This window comes from Fundulus heteroclitus, unplaced genomic scaffold (assembly GCF_011125445.2).
Source record: "Fundulus heteroclitus isolate FHET01 unplaced genomic scaffold, MU-UCD_Fhet_4.1 scaffold_40, whole genome shotgun sequence".
Taxonomy (NCBI): Eukaryota; Metazoa; Chordata; class Actinopteri; order Cyprinodontiformes; family Fundulidae; genus Fundulus; species Fundulus heteroclitus.
The window spans coordinates 1,207,072-1,220,037 of NW_023396813.1; positions in this window are offsets into that span (position 1 = coordinate 1,207,072).

A 12,966-nucleotide genomic window follows, 5' to 3' on the forward strand; every position below is an offset into this window, starting at 1 on the left:
TACTTAGTCTCTCCCACCACCACCACACCACACCACCACCACCACCACCACACCACACCACACCACACCACACCACACCACACCACACCACACCTGGCTGGCTGGCTGGCTGGCTGGCTGGCTGTTATGGCCTGCTTCTCCCCTCTCCTCCTGTAGTGAGTTCTTCACCCTTTAAATGTTCTGCCAGCTTCCTTTGGCAAGTCTGTGAAACAGCTGATAGGCTGCTTCCAGGCACACCCACAACTCCACAGGTGGCCATCATCAGGCAATTTGTCCTCAGAGTTCACAGTGGATGAAAACACCACAACAATAAAAACATGCAGTAAAAGAGAAATCATGCACACATATTTACATAATCACACCATCACAATAAAACAAATTTCCACTGTGTGACATGAAGAGGGCTGGTAATTGCATTATTAGAGTTATTATTTGTCCTTTATATCAGCTCATTTGGTGGTGTTTTTATTTTTATAAAGTAACATACTGTGGAGCTAATGACCATTTATGTAGGTCTGTAACAAACGTTTAAGAAGGACAATTTTAAAGGGAATTTTTATCTTCCCGTTTACCTTAAATTCTTTATTATATTTGTAAGCATATAATCACACGGTTAACATGTCACAAAGCGAAGATGTAAATCATATATTCACTTCACCAGAAACAGCTGGTATTAATGCACAAGAAGAAGCAATGACAAAGGGTCAAGATGAGACACATAAGCAAGTTGATACTAGTTTAACACACCTCTCTGCAGCTTCTGTACTGTTACCCACCCATTATCCAATTGAGACGGTGTCTTTCCCACGGCCAAAACTTAACAGATCAAAAACTGATCTAAAAGGAACAAATCATAAAAACCTAATAAAAATCAATATGGTTCACCTTGAACCTAAAAATAAAATAATAAAATGTGGTCTATTAAATATAAGGTCTCTTCCTCCAAAGACTTTGTTAGTTAATGAATTGATTTCTGATAATCAGATTGATTTGTTTTGTCTCACAGAAACCTGGCTACAAGAGGACTACGTTAGTATAAATGAGTCAACCCCCTCCAGTTATTCAAATTTCCACATTCCCAGATCTGTGGGAAGAGGAGGAGGAGTGGCAACCATCTTTCAGTCTGATTTATTAATTAGTCCCAGGCCAACTAATAATTACAGTTCTTTTGAACATTTAACCCTCAGTTTCCCTCATCCAAACTGCAAAGCAATAACACCTCTTCTGTTTGTTGTTTTGTATCGTCCACCAGGCCCTTACACTCAGTTTTTGGATGAGTTGTCAGATTTCTTATCTGATTTGGTGTTAAATACTGATAAGGTTATTATAGTGGGTGATTTTAACATCCATGTTGACACTGAATGTGATAACCTTAGTGTAGCCTTTAAAACTATCCTAGATTCAATTGGTTTTGTTCAAAATGTGCATAAACCGACGCACTCTCGGCTCCATACTTTAGACCTTGTTCTGACATATGGCATTGATTGTGAAGAATTAACAGTATTCTCTCACAACCCTGTCCTGTCTGATCATTTTTTAATAACATTTGAGTTTAATCTAACTGAATTCTCCACCCCCAAAAGAGGGTTCCATTATAGTAGATTTTTATCGGATAATGCTGTATCAAAACTTAAAGAGTCTGTCCCCTTCTTAATATCCTTAGTATTGCAGAAATGCCCTGTAGATGGCAGCATTGCTGTTTCTTCCCATTCACAAATCGATACCTTTGCTAACAATGTGACTTCCTCATTGCGTTCTGCATTAGACAATGTAGCTCCCTTGAAAAAGAAGGTGATTATTCACAGGAAGCTGGCTCCTTGGTTTAATTCAGAGCTGCGTTCCTTGAAGCACAATGTTAGGAAATTGGAGAGAAAATGGCGCTCTACACACCAAGAGGAATCCTACTTAATCTGGAGGGACAGACTATTGTTGTATAACAAGACCCTCCGCAGAGTTAGAGTAGCATATTTTTCATCATTAATTGAAGAGAATAAAAATAATCCTAGATTTCTCTTTAGTACAGTTGCCAAACTTACCCAGAGCCACAGCTCTGTTGATCCATCCATTCCCTTAGCTCTTAGTAGTAATGATTTTATGGGATTCTTCATAAATAAAATTGATGCCATTAAAAATAAAATAATTGGCACCCTCCCAAACATGATTACCTCGTCCTCAGTAAGTGAGGCAGCATTGGAGGAATCTTTAGAATCTGCGCAGTGTTTGAACTGTTTAGAAGCAGTAGAGCTTTCTGAGCTATCTAAAATTTTAGCTTCATCTAAACCTTCTACCTGTATGTTAGACCCAATCCCAACCAAGTTGTTTAAGGACATATTCCCTTTGATCAGTGGCACTATTTTAGACATGATTAATCTATCCTTAGTAAATGGATATGTACCACAGGTTTTGAAAGTAGCTGTTATTAAACCTTTACTTAAGAAACCTTCTCTTGATCAAGATGAGTTAGTAAATTACAGACCTATATCTAATCTTCTTTTCTTATCTAAAATTCTTGAGAAAGTAGTTGCTAATCAACTTTGTGAACATTTACAAAGTAATGACCTACTTGAGGAGTTTCAGTCAGGCTTCAGAGCTCATCATAGCACTGAAACAGCTCTGGTGAAGGTCACTAATGATATTCTCATGGCCTCAGATAATGGACTTGTGTCTATACTTGTCCTGTTAGATCTCAGTGCTGCGTTTGATACAGTTGATCACAATATTCTCCTACAAAGACTTGAACATACTGTAGGGATTAAGGGGAAAGCATTAGGCTGGTTTAAATCTTATCTGTCAGACAGATTCCAATTTGTTCATGTTAATAATAAATCTTCCTCAAACTCTAGGGTCACCTGTGGAGTACCACAGGGTTCAGTCCTTGGACCAATTCTCTTTACTATATATATGCTTCCGATAGGCAAAATTATCAGACAGCATGGGATTAATTTCCACTGTTATGCTGATGATACTCAGCTATATTTATCCATAAATCCTGATGAATCCAATCAATTACTTCGACTGCAGTCATGTCTTGATGACATCAAAAGCTGGATGACTTTAAATTTCCTGCATCTAAATTCTGACAAGACCGAAGTTTTAATCTTTGGGCCAGAGTCCTCAAAAAATAAACTTCTTAACCAATCACTTAATCTGGGTGGCATTAACCTGGCCTCTGGTAATAAAGTAAAAAATCTTGGTGTTATTTTTGACCAAGACATGTCATTTAAATCACATATTAAACAGGTTTCCAGAGTTTCCTTTTTTCACCTCCGGAATATCGCCAAAATTAGAAACATTCTGTCCAGGAGTGATGCTGAAAAACTGGTCCATGCATTTGTTACTTCAAGGCTGGACTATTGTAATTCTTTACTATCAGGAAGTCCACAAAATGCAGTTCAAAGCCTTCAGCTGATCCAAAATGCTGCAGCAAGAGTTCTGATGAAAATCAACAAGAGGGATCATATTTCTCCAATTTTAGCTTCCCTTCATTGGCTTCCTGTTAAATCAAGAATAGAATTTAAAATTCTTCTTCTAACGTATAAAGCCCTTAATAATCAAGCTCCATCATATATCAGAGCTCTGATTACCCCGTATGTTCCTAACAGAGCACTTCGCTCTCAGACTGCAGGTCTGCTGGTGGTTCCTAGAGTCTCTAAAAGTAGAATGGGAGGCAGATCCTTTAGCTATCAGGCTCCTCTCCTGTGGAACCAACTCCCAGTTTTGGTCCGTGAGGCAGACACCCTGTCTACTTTTAAGACTAGGCTTAAAACTTTTCTTTTTGACAAAAATTATAACTAGTGACTCATGTTACTCTCAGCTACCTTTATAGTTTTACTGCTATAGGCTTAGGTTACTGGAGTATATCAGGATCTAATTTTCTCACTATATTGAGTTCTACTGTTCTTCAAGTATGCATTATGTGTTGTCATTTCTGCTTTAACTTTCTGTTCTCTCTCTTTTCTCTTCATAGTAGGTACACCTGGTCTGGCGTTCTGTTAACTGTGACATCATCCAGAGAAGACGGCTCACCTGCTACTACCATCTAATGTAGAACAGATTACTAGATCAATGTGTGCTTCTGTGCTTTTTTGTTTCTCTTGTTGTGTCTCTGTTCTGTCTTCTGTAACCCCAGTCGGTCGAGGCAGATGACCGTTCATACTGAGCCCGGTTCTGCCGGAGGTTTTTTTTCCCGTTAATGGGTGGTTTTTCTTCCCACTGTCGCTTCATGCTTGCTCAGTATGAGGGATTGCAGCAAAGCCATGTACAATGCAGATGACTCTTCCTGTGGCTCTACGCTTCCCCAGGAGTGAATGCTGCTTGTCGGGACTTTGATGCAATCAACTGGTTTCCTTATATAGGAAATTTTTGACCAATCTGTATAATCTGACCCAATCTGTATAATATGATTGAACTTGACTTTGTAAAGTGCCTTGAGATGACATGTTTCATGATTTGGCGCTATATAAATAAAATTGAATTGAATTGAATTGAATATCACAGGTGTCTCAACCACACTAGACGCACAACCTGAAGACACTCGGAAAAGTGAATGCATACGAAAGCTCACTGAAAAGGGACAAGCTCTAGTAGATGAGAAAATACAGGACCTTAAAACAATGTTCAAGAGAGCATATGAGAGGTGGAAGCACAACATAAATGGACTGAAAAAATCCATCAAGCACAATGATGTTTCTGAGTTAATGGAGATCATCAGCAAAATAAATAAAACCCAAGCTGAGATTGATACTATTTATCTCAAAATAAGAGACACTCTACATCCTGATCATCCTGACCCAGAAATCCGTAGACTCAGTGATACATGCCAAGCACTCACTGTGGTTGCAAATAAAAAGGTTCAGAAGTTCTTCAGCAATGATAGTTCAGAAGCTTCAACCTGGCCTGATGCTGAATCCGTATTTGAAACTACAACCTCCAACGTCTCTTTATCTACAAAGAAGACCAGACAGTCAAGACAGTCTTCCTATACATCATTAGATGCCAGAGAAGCTGCAGCTGAAGCAGCTGCCACCAAAGAGGTGCTTAAAATAATGAAAGCACAGAGTGAGCAGGAAGAAGAAATACAAAGACTTGAGCAGGAGGATCAAATGCTGGCAGCTAAAAATGAAGCAGAGATGGCTAAACTGAGAGCTGAAAATGAAGCAGAATTCATAAGACAGAAAGCCGAAAATGAAGCTGAAAATGCCAGGAAAAGAGCTCAGTTTATTGCAGAAAGTGCAGCCAGAAGGATAAAGCTGGAGGAAAAAAGGAAAGAAGTTAAACGGTTAGAGGAACTCAAAAAGCTTAAAGCTGCTAAGGCAAAACTAAAGGTTTACTCTGAAGGTGTTTATAGTGATAATGATGAAGATGATCATCTGTCATTACCCCCTCTATCACAAAATCCAACACCCAGAGCTCTTCCCACACAAAGACTGGTTCCTCAGACACTTTCACCACACCAAGCTAAGCCCACTCCAACAAATCATGCCGAAGTTCCACAGCCTACCAAGCAGTTGTCACTAAAGCCCTGATTTCTCCTCCACGTATCTACACTTCTGTATCAGTGCCGCAAGCCGCCATGCTTACTAAAGCAACTATGAGTTTTGATCCCCTGCGCACTCAACCTGTTTTCATGCAACAAGCTGAAAACACACAAGCCCCTCATACTCAAACAGCTACATCAGACATGTCAAATGATCTGGTAAGAACACTAGCTGAAGCTATCACTGCAAATCGCATCCCAGTACCAGAACCTGCTGTCTTTATGGGAGATCCTCTTAAGTACACTGATTGGAAGCTTTCCTTTTCAACTCTAATTGATCGAAAGAACCTTCCAGTCCAGGAAAAACTGTTTTTCCTACGCAAATACGTTGGCGGTGCTGCCAAAAGAGCTATAGAAGGTCATTTCTTGGTGGGAACAGAAACTGCCTACCATGCTGCCTGGCGTGTGTTAGAAGAGAGATTTGGTGATCCATTCCTGATTCGTAAAGGATACCGTGATAAGATACATTCCTGGCACAAAATTGGTCCCAAAGATGTGGTAAAGCTTTGTGATTTTGCTGACTTTCTGAGCAGCGTTGAATCAGCCATGCCCTATATACAAGGTTTGCAAGTTCTAAATGACAGCGTGGAAAATCAAAGGATAGCACAAAAACTACCAGACTGGTTAAGTTCACGGTGGAACAGAGCAGTCGTAACAATCCAGGATGAAACTAATGCTTTCCCTGATTTCAAAGACTTTGTATCATTCCTCAACAAGGAGGCTCATATTGCTTGCCATCCCATTACATCCTGGCAAGCTATGAAATCAAAGGAAGAAAAATCAAAGTTGAGTGAACAAGAAAACCATAAGAGACATCAAAAACGTGACATTGGTGCAAAGACATTTACTACAAGCTCAACTGAAAGGACAGATAAGTGTTTGTTCTGCAAGAAACCAAACCACACTCTTCATAAGTGTCGTAAATTTATGGAGAAAACAATCGAAGAGAGAGTCAAATTTGTACAGCAAGAGAAACTCTGTTTTGGCTGCCTAAAAACTGGCCATCACTCCAAGGCCTGTAACCTAAGAAGCACATGTGATACATGTGAAAAACAACATCCAACATGTTTACATCAAAACCGTGAAAAGGGGAACCAAAACCAAGGAAAGAAACCAAGACAAAACGTGTCACATAAAAATTATGATGACAAAGATGTGTCTGAACATGATCAGTCAAGGGAAACTGATAAAGACAAAGACAAAAGATTACAACCGAAGACACCAGAGTCAGACGAAGCTACTTCTCTCAGAATCTTCCAAAGGGGGGGTGCCACTCACACCTCATCAATTGTTCCAGTGTATGTGTCCTCACAGACTGAACCAGACAAGGAAGTGCTTGTGTATGCTCTTCTCGACACTCAGAGCGACACTACCTTTATCCTGAAGGATGTAGCTGACACACTGAATGTCAAGAAGGATCCTGTGAAGCTCAAGGTATCTACAATAACTTCAAGAACAAAGGTTGTGTCAAGCGAAAGGGTAAAAGGTCTACAGGTGAGAGGTATGAAGTCTGGAACAAACATCAAGCTGCCAGTAAGCTACACTAGTGAGTACATACCAGCTAACAGATCCCATATACCAACAAGTCAAACAGCAAAGTCCTGGCCTTATTTAGAACATCTGGCAGACGAAATGTCTCAGGAACTGGACTGTGAAGTAGGGTTACTGATTGGCTATAACTGCTCTCAAGCTTTGGCTCCTAGAGAGGTCATCCATGGTATTGAAGACCAGCCTTTTGCGCTCAAGTCTGTGCTGGGTTGGAGCATCATTGGTTACAACAACACTGCTACTGACTACGAAGATGAAATAGGAGTGAGTCACCTGTTATAAGAATTATTATTCTGAAGTCACTATGGCCTCACACCACTCGGACAGAGGAGGCATGGAGACCTGATGTCTGTGTATAAGATCCACTGTTTTCTGATTGCAAGGCCAAATGCTGCAGCTGCTGAGGGATACTGATTGTTTACGATAGACTGTCTTTGTTTTGTCTCATGGGAAGGCCACGGTGCAGTATTAGGGGAAGCCCGAAAAGCGAGGCAGGCAGAGACAGGGCAGACAGAGACTGCAGCGGAACCGTGGGGTGCGATTACTTTCCATCTATGTGAATCTCTGCTCTGTTTCTCAATAAAAGTGCTGGAACGTCATACCACCGTCTCGTCATTTAGTAAAGATGGGAACTCAGTTACTATTGTTTAATATTCCACCCAAAACTCCCATAACATCACCTCATTGTCACAAGGCAAGTCATACCAGCTATTATACCTAATTTTAAGCTGAAATCTGAAGTCCACTTCACTTCTAGAACTCAAATTAAGGAAATGATCTCTCCATCAGACATAATCAAGGTGTTTGAGTCAGACTTTGCTGACAGAACAAGTGAAGATGTTCCAATATCACAAGAAGACCTTCAGTTCCTCACAAAGCTAAAAGAGGGCATCAAGCAAAAACAGGACGGACATTATGAGATGCCGTTGCCTTTTAAGGTAGAGAGGCCAAGTTTGCCAAACAACAGAGCATGTGCTGAACATCGTCTAAAGTGTCTGGAAAAACGTTTGAAAAAGGATGAGAAATACTGCAAAAATGATGTGGCCTTCATGAAAGACATTATAGCAAGAGGTGATGCTGAAAGGGTCCCAGAGACAGAAATTGAAAGTCGAACAGTGTGGTATATTCCTCATCATGGGGTTTAGGCAAGGCAAGGCAAGGCAAATTTATTTATATAGCACAATTCAGTACAAAGACAATGCAAAGTGCTTTACATGATTAAAATATAGCAAAATAAAACAGAATAAAAGCAAGTAGGAATAAAATATAGATAGAAAATAGAACAAAAAAGTGGTGATTCAGTTAACTAGGACAGTTGAAGTCAATTTTAAACAAATGTGTTTTTAATCTTGATTTAAAGGAACTAAGGTTTTCCACATCTTTACAGTTTTCTGGAAGTTTGTTCCAGATAATTGGAGCATAGGAACTAAATGCTGCTTCTCCGTGTTTGGTTCTGGTTCTGGGTATGCAGAGTAGGCTGGAGCCAGAAGACCTTAGTGGTCTGGATGGTTGATACACTGATAACAAGTCTGTGATGTATGTAGGAGCTAAACCATTCAGGGATTTATATACTGACAGAAGTATTTTAAAGTCTATTCTCTGAGATACAGGGAGCCAGTGTAAGGACTTTAGAACTGGGGTTATGTGCTCTACTTTCTTAGTCTTAGTGAGGACGCGGGCAGCAGCGTTCTGGATCAGCTGCAGCTGTCTGATCCACTTTTTAGGCAGACCTGTAAAAACACCGTTGCAGTAATCAATTCGACTAAAAATAAACGCATGGATTAGTTTTTCTAGATCCTGCTGAGACATCAGTCCTTTAATCCTAGAAATGTTCTTCAGATGATAGAAAGCCGACCTTGTAACTGTCTTTAGATGCTTTTGGAGGTTCAGGTCTGAGTCCATCACTACTCCCAGATTTCGGGCCTGATTAGTGGTTTTTAGGTGAAGCGACTGAAGCTGTGTGTTAACTTTTGATCTCTCCTCTATTGGTCCAAATATTATTACTTCTGTTTTGTTTTTATTCAATTGAAGAACATTTTCACACATCCAGGCATTGATTTCTTCTAAACATTTATTCAGTGCCTGAATTGGTTCATAGTCACCTGGTGACATGGTGATGTAGAGCTGTGTGTCGTCTGCATAGTTACGGTAGCTGATGTTGTTATTTTTTATGATCTGAGCTAGAGGGAGCATGTAGATATTGAAAAGGAGGGGACCCAGGATGGACCCTTGGGGAACCCCACATGTGATTTTTGTAATCTCTGATGTAAAGTTACCTACTGATACAAAAAATTCCCTGTCCTTTAAGTAGGATTTAAACCAGTGGAGAGCTGTACCAGAAAGGCCGACCCAGTTCTCCAGGCGTTCTAACAGAATGGAGTGATCGACAGTATCAAATGCTGCACTGAGGTCCAATAGAACCAGCACGGTGGTTCTTCCACAGTCTGTATTTATATGGATGTCATTAAACACCTTGATAAGGGCGGTCTCTGTACTGTGGTGAGCACGGAAGCCAGACTGGAAAACATCAAAGTGGCTGGTCGTTGTTAAGAAGGTGTTTAATTGCTGAAACTCAGCTTTTTCAATAATCTTACTGATAAAGGAGAGGTTTGAGATGGGCCTGTAGTTCTGGAGTAGAAGTTTGTCTAAATTGTTCTTTTTCAGCAGTGGTTTGATAATTGCTGTTTTTAGGGACTGGGGGAAAACTCCTGACAGAAGGGACGTGTTTATTATCTGAGTCAAATCAGCCGCTATGACAGGTAAAACTTTTTTAAAGAAAGCTGTGGGTAGAACATCCAAGACAGCATGAAGAGGAACTTAGCTGCTGAATGATCTCCTCTAAGCTTTTGTGGTTTATTTGGCTGAATTGGGACATTTTGTCAGGATAAGTTCCAGCTAAATGGATTGTTCTGGAGCTGGTGTGGATGTACAAACTGATCCTCTAATTTTTAGGATTTTCTCAGTAAAGAAGTTAGCAAATTCATTGCAGGCCCTGCTGGAGTGGAGTTCAGAAGCCACTGACACAGGAGGATTTGTTAATCTGTCGACTGTGGAAAATAAGACACGAGCGTTATTAATGTTTTTCTTAATGATCTCAGAGAAGAAAGATTCTCTTGCATTTTTCAGTTGTAAGTTATATCTGTAAAGTCTCTCTTTATAGATGTCATAGTGAACCTGGAGTCTATTCTTTCTCCTCCTGCGTTCAGCTTTCCGACATTCCCTTTTTTCACTTCTAACTGATGGAGCATTTCTCCAAGGAGATTTATTCTTCCCGTAAAAAACCTTCACTTTAACTGGAGCAATGCAGTCAATGATGTCTGAGACTTTAGAATGAAAGTTATCTACTAGCTCATCTACTGAGTTGCAGCCCAAGGTTGAAGTAGCAAAGTAAGCTTGAATAAAATTTTCTGTGGCATTGTCCTTAAAGGTGCGTTTTCTTACGATGTCCCTTTGGCTAAATGAGTCACTGGAAATTATACATTCAAAGGTAACGGAGAAGTGATCGGATAAGGCAACATCAGTTACATTGACCTTAGAAATCTTTAGACCTTTAGTGATGATCAAGTCTAAAATATGTCCCTGTTTGTGTGTTGGCTGTTTAACATGCTGTGTTAAACCAAAGTTTCTAAGTGTGTCACACAGTTCTTTTGCACTTCTGTCTTCAGGGTTGTCAACGTGAAAGTTCAAGTCTCCAACAATAATTAAAAAGTCATAATCAACACATATCACAGACAGCAGGTCACTGAAATCATTAAAAAAGTTTGATGGGATGAAGGAAAGATGGAAAATCCACCATCAGTGTACCGCATGAAAGTCCACCTGTTTGGTGCTGCATCTTCGCCAGGATGTGCTAACTTTGGGCTCAAGTACCTAGCAGCAGAGGGTGAAAAACTGTTTAGCGAGAGAACAGTAAAGTTCATTCAATGCAACTTTTATGTTGACGATGGATTGACAAGCGTGGACACTGAAACTGAAGCTATCCAGCTTGTCCAAGAAGCAAGAGAGCTCTGTAAGACTGGAAAGCTCCGCTTACACAAGTTCATCAGTAATAACAAGAAAGTGATGGACACAATTCCAAAGGAAGAACGTGCTGATGGAGCAACCGACCTGGACATGGCCCTTGGAGAACAAAAGATGGAACGAGCTCTAGGAGTCCAGTGGTGCATCAGTTCTGACAAGTTTAAGTTCCAAGTTGCAGTAAAAGACAATCCCTTCACGAGAAGAGGAGTGCTGTCGACTGTAGCTTCAGTCTTCAATCCTCTCAGATTTTTGGCACCTTTCATCCTAAGAGGAAAGATAATCTTACAAAAAATGTGCCAAGACAAGACACATTGGGAAGCTTGGCTCAAAGATCTCCAAAATTTGTCTTCAGTGGACATACCACGGTGCTACACACCATCAACATCCAAGGAAGTTCAGCATTATGAACTCCACCATTTTTCTGATGCTAGTTCAACGGGCTATGGAGAATGTTCCTATCTCAGAACCGTTTCCAAATCTGGAGAAGTCCACTGCACTCTTGTTATGGGAAAGGCGAGAGTTGCACCAACAAAAATAACAACAATCCCAAGACTGGAACTCTCAGCAGCGGTAGTGGCCACAAGGACAAGTGAAATGCTCAGACGAGAGATGGAACTAGAGGACCTACAAGAATACTTTTGGACCGACTCAAGAGTCGTGCTTGGGTATCTCAATAACGATGCAAAGAGGTTCCATGTCTTTGTAGCAAATCGTATCCAACAAATTAAATCAAGCACAGAACCAAGACAGTGGCGACATGTTCCCTCGGAAGAAAATCCAGCTGATCACACGTCTCACGGGCTCACAGCCAAACAACTCTTGAAGTCAAACTGGTTTACTGGGCCTCACTTCTTATGGCAAAAGGAACTCCCTAAAGAGGAAGAGATTCAGGCCGACGAGGTTGGCAGTGAAGACCCAGAACTCAAAAGAGCACAGGTTCTCACATCTGAAGCAAGGGAAGAGAGATTGCTGTCAAATCGCCTCGAGAAGTTTTCGGACTGGAGAAGAGTAGTAAAGGCCATAGCAAGGCTCAAGCGTCGTGCAAAGGAAGCAAAAGGCCTAAGGACAAGAACAAATGAGCTCTCTACACTAGAAGAAAGAAAGGATTCTGAACAATTTATAATCCAAGTAGTTCAAAGAGACGCATTCAGTGAAGAGATCAAAGCTCTTAGCCAAGGTAAGGAAGTTCGCAGAAATAAGTCAACCTACCTCCCTAATTTAAGCCCTTTCGTGGATAGCCATGGTATCCTCAGGGTGGGAGGAAGATTAACCCAAGCCGCACTCCATCCGCATACCAGACATCTAGCCATTCTCCCAAAGGGACATCATGTCTCTCGTCTCATAGTCAAGCATTACCATGAGAAGATGTGTCATCAGGGTCGTGGAATGACAATGAACGAAATACGAGCCAATGGAATCTGGATTCTTGGATGCAATAGTGAAGTGTCATCTTTTATCTTCAAATGTGTGAAGTGCAGGAAGTTAAGGAAGCCCAATCAAGAACAAAAAATGGCCAATCTTCCACCAGAGAGAATGGAATCTGCACCTCCATTCACATACAGTGGCATGGACTGCTTCGGACCATTCTGTGTCAGAGAGGGGAGGAAGGAGCTGAAGAAATATGGACTCATATTTACCTGCATGTGCTCAAGAGCCATTCACATAGAGGTCTTGGATGACCTCACTACTGATGCCTTCCTGAATGCGTTACGTTTGCTTTATCGCAATACGGGGCAATGTGAGACAACTCCAAAGTGACCAAGGCACCAACTTTGTAGGTGCAAGGAATGAGTTCCAAGATATGATGAAAGGACTACCGCAAGAACGTATGAACGAAATGGGATGCAGCTTTGTTATGAATC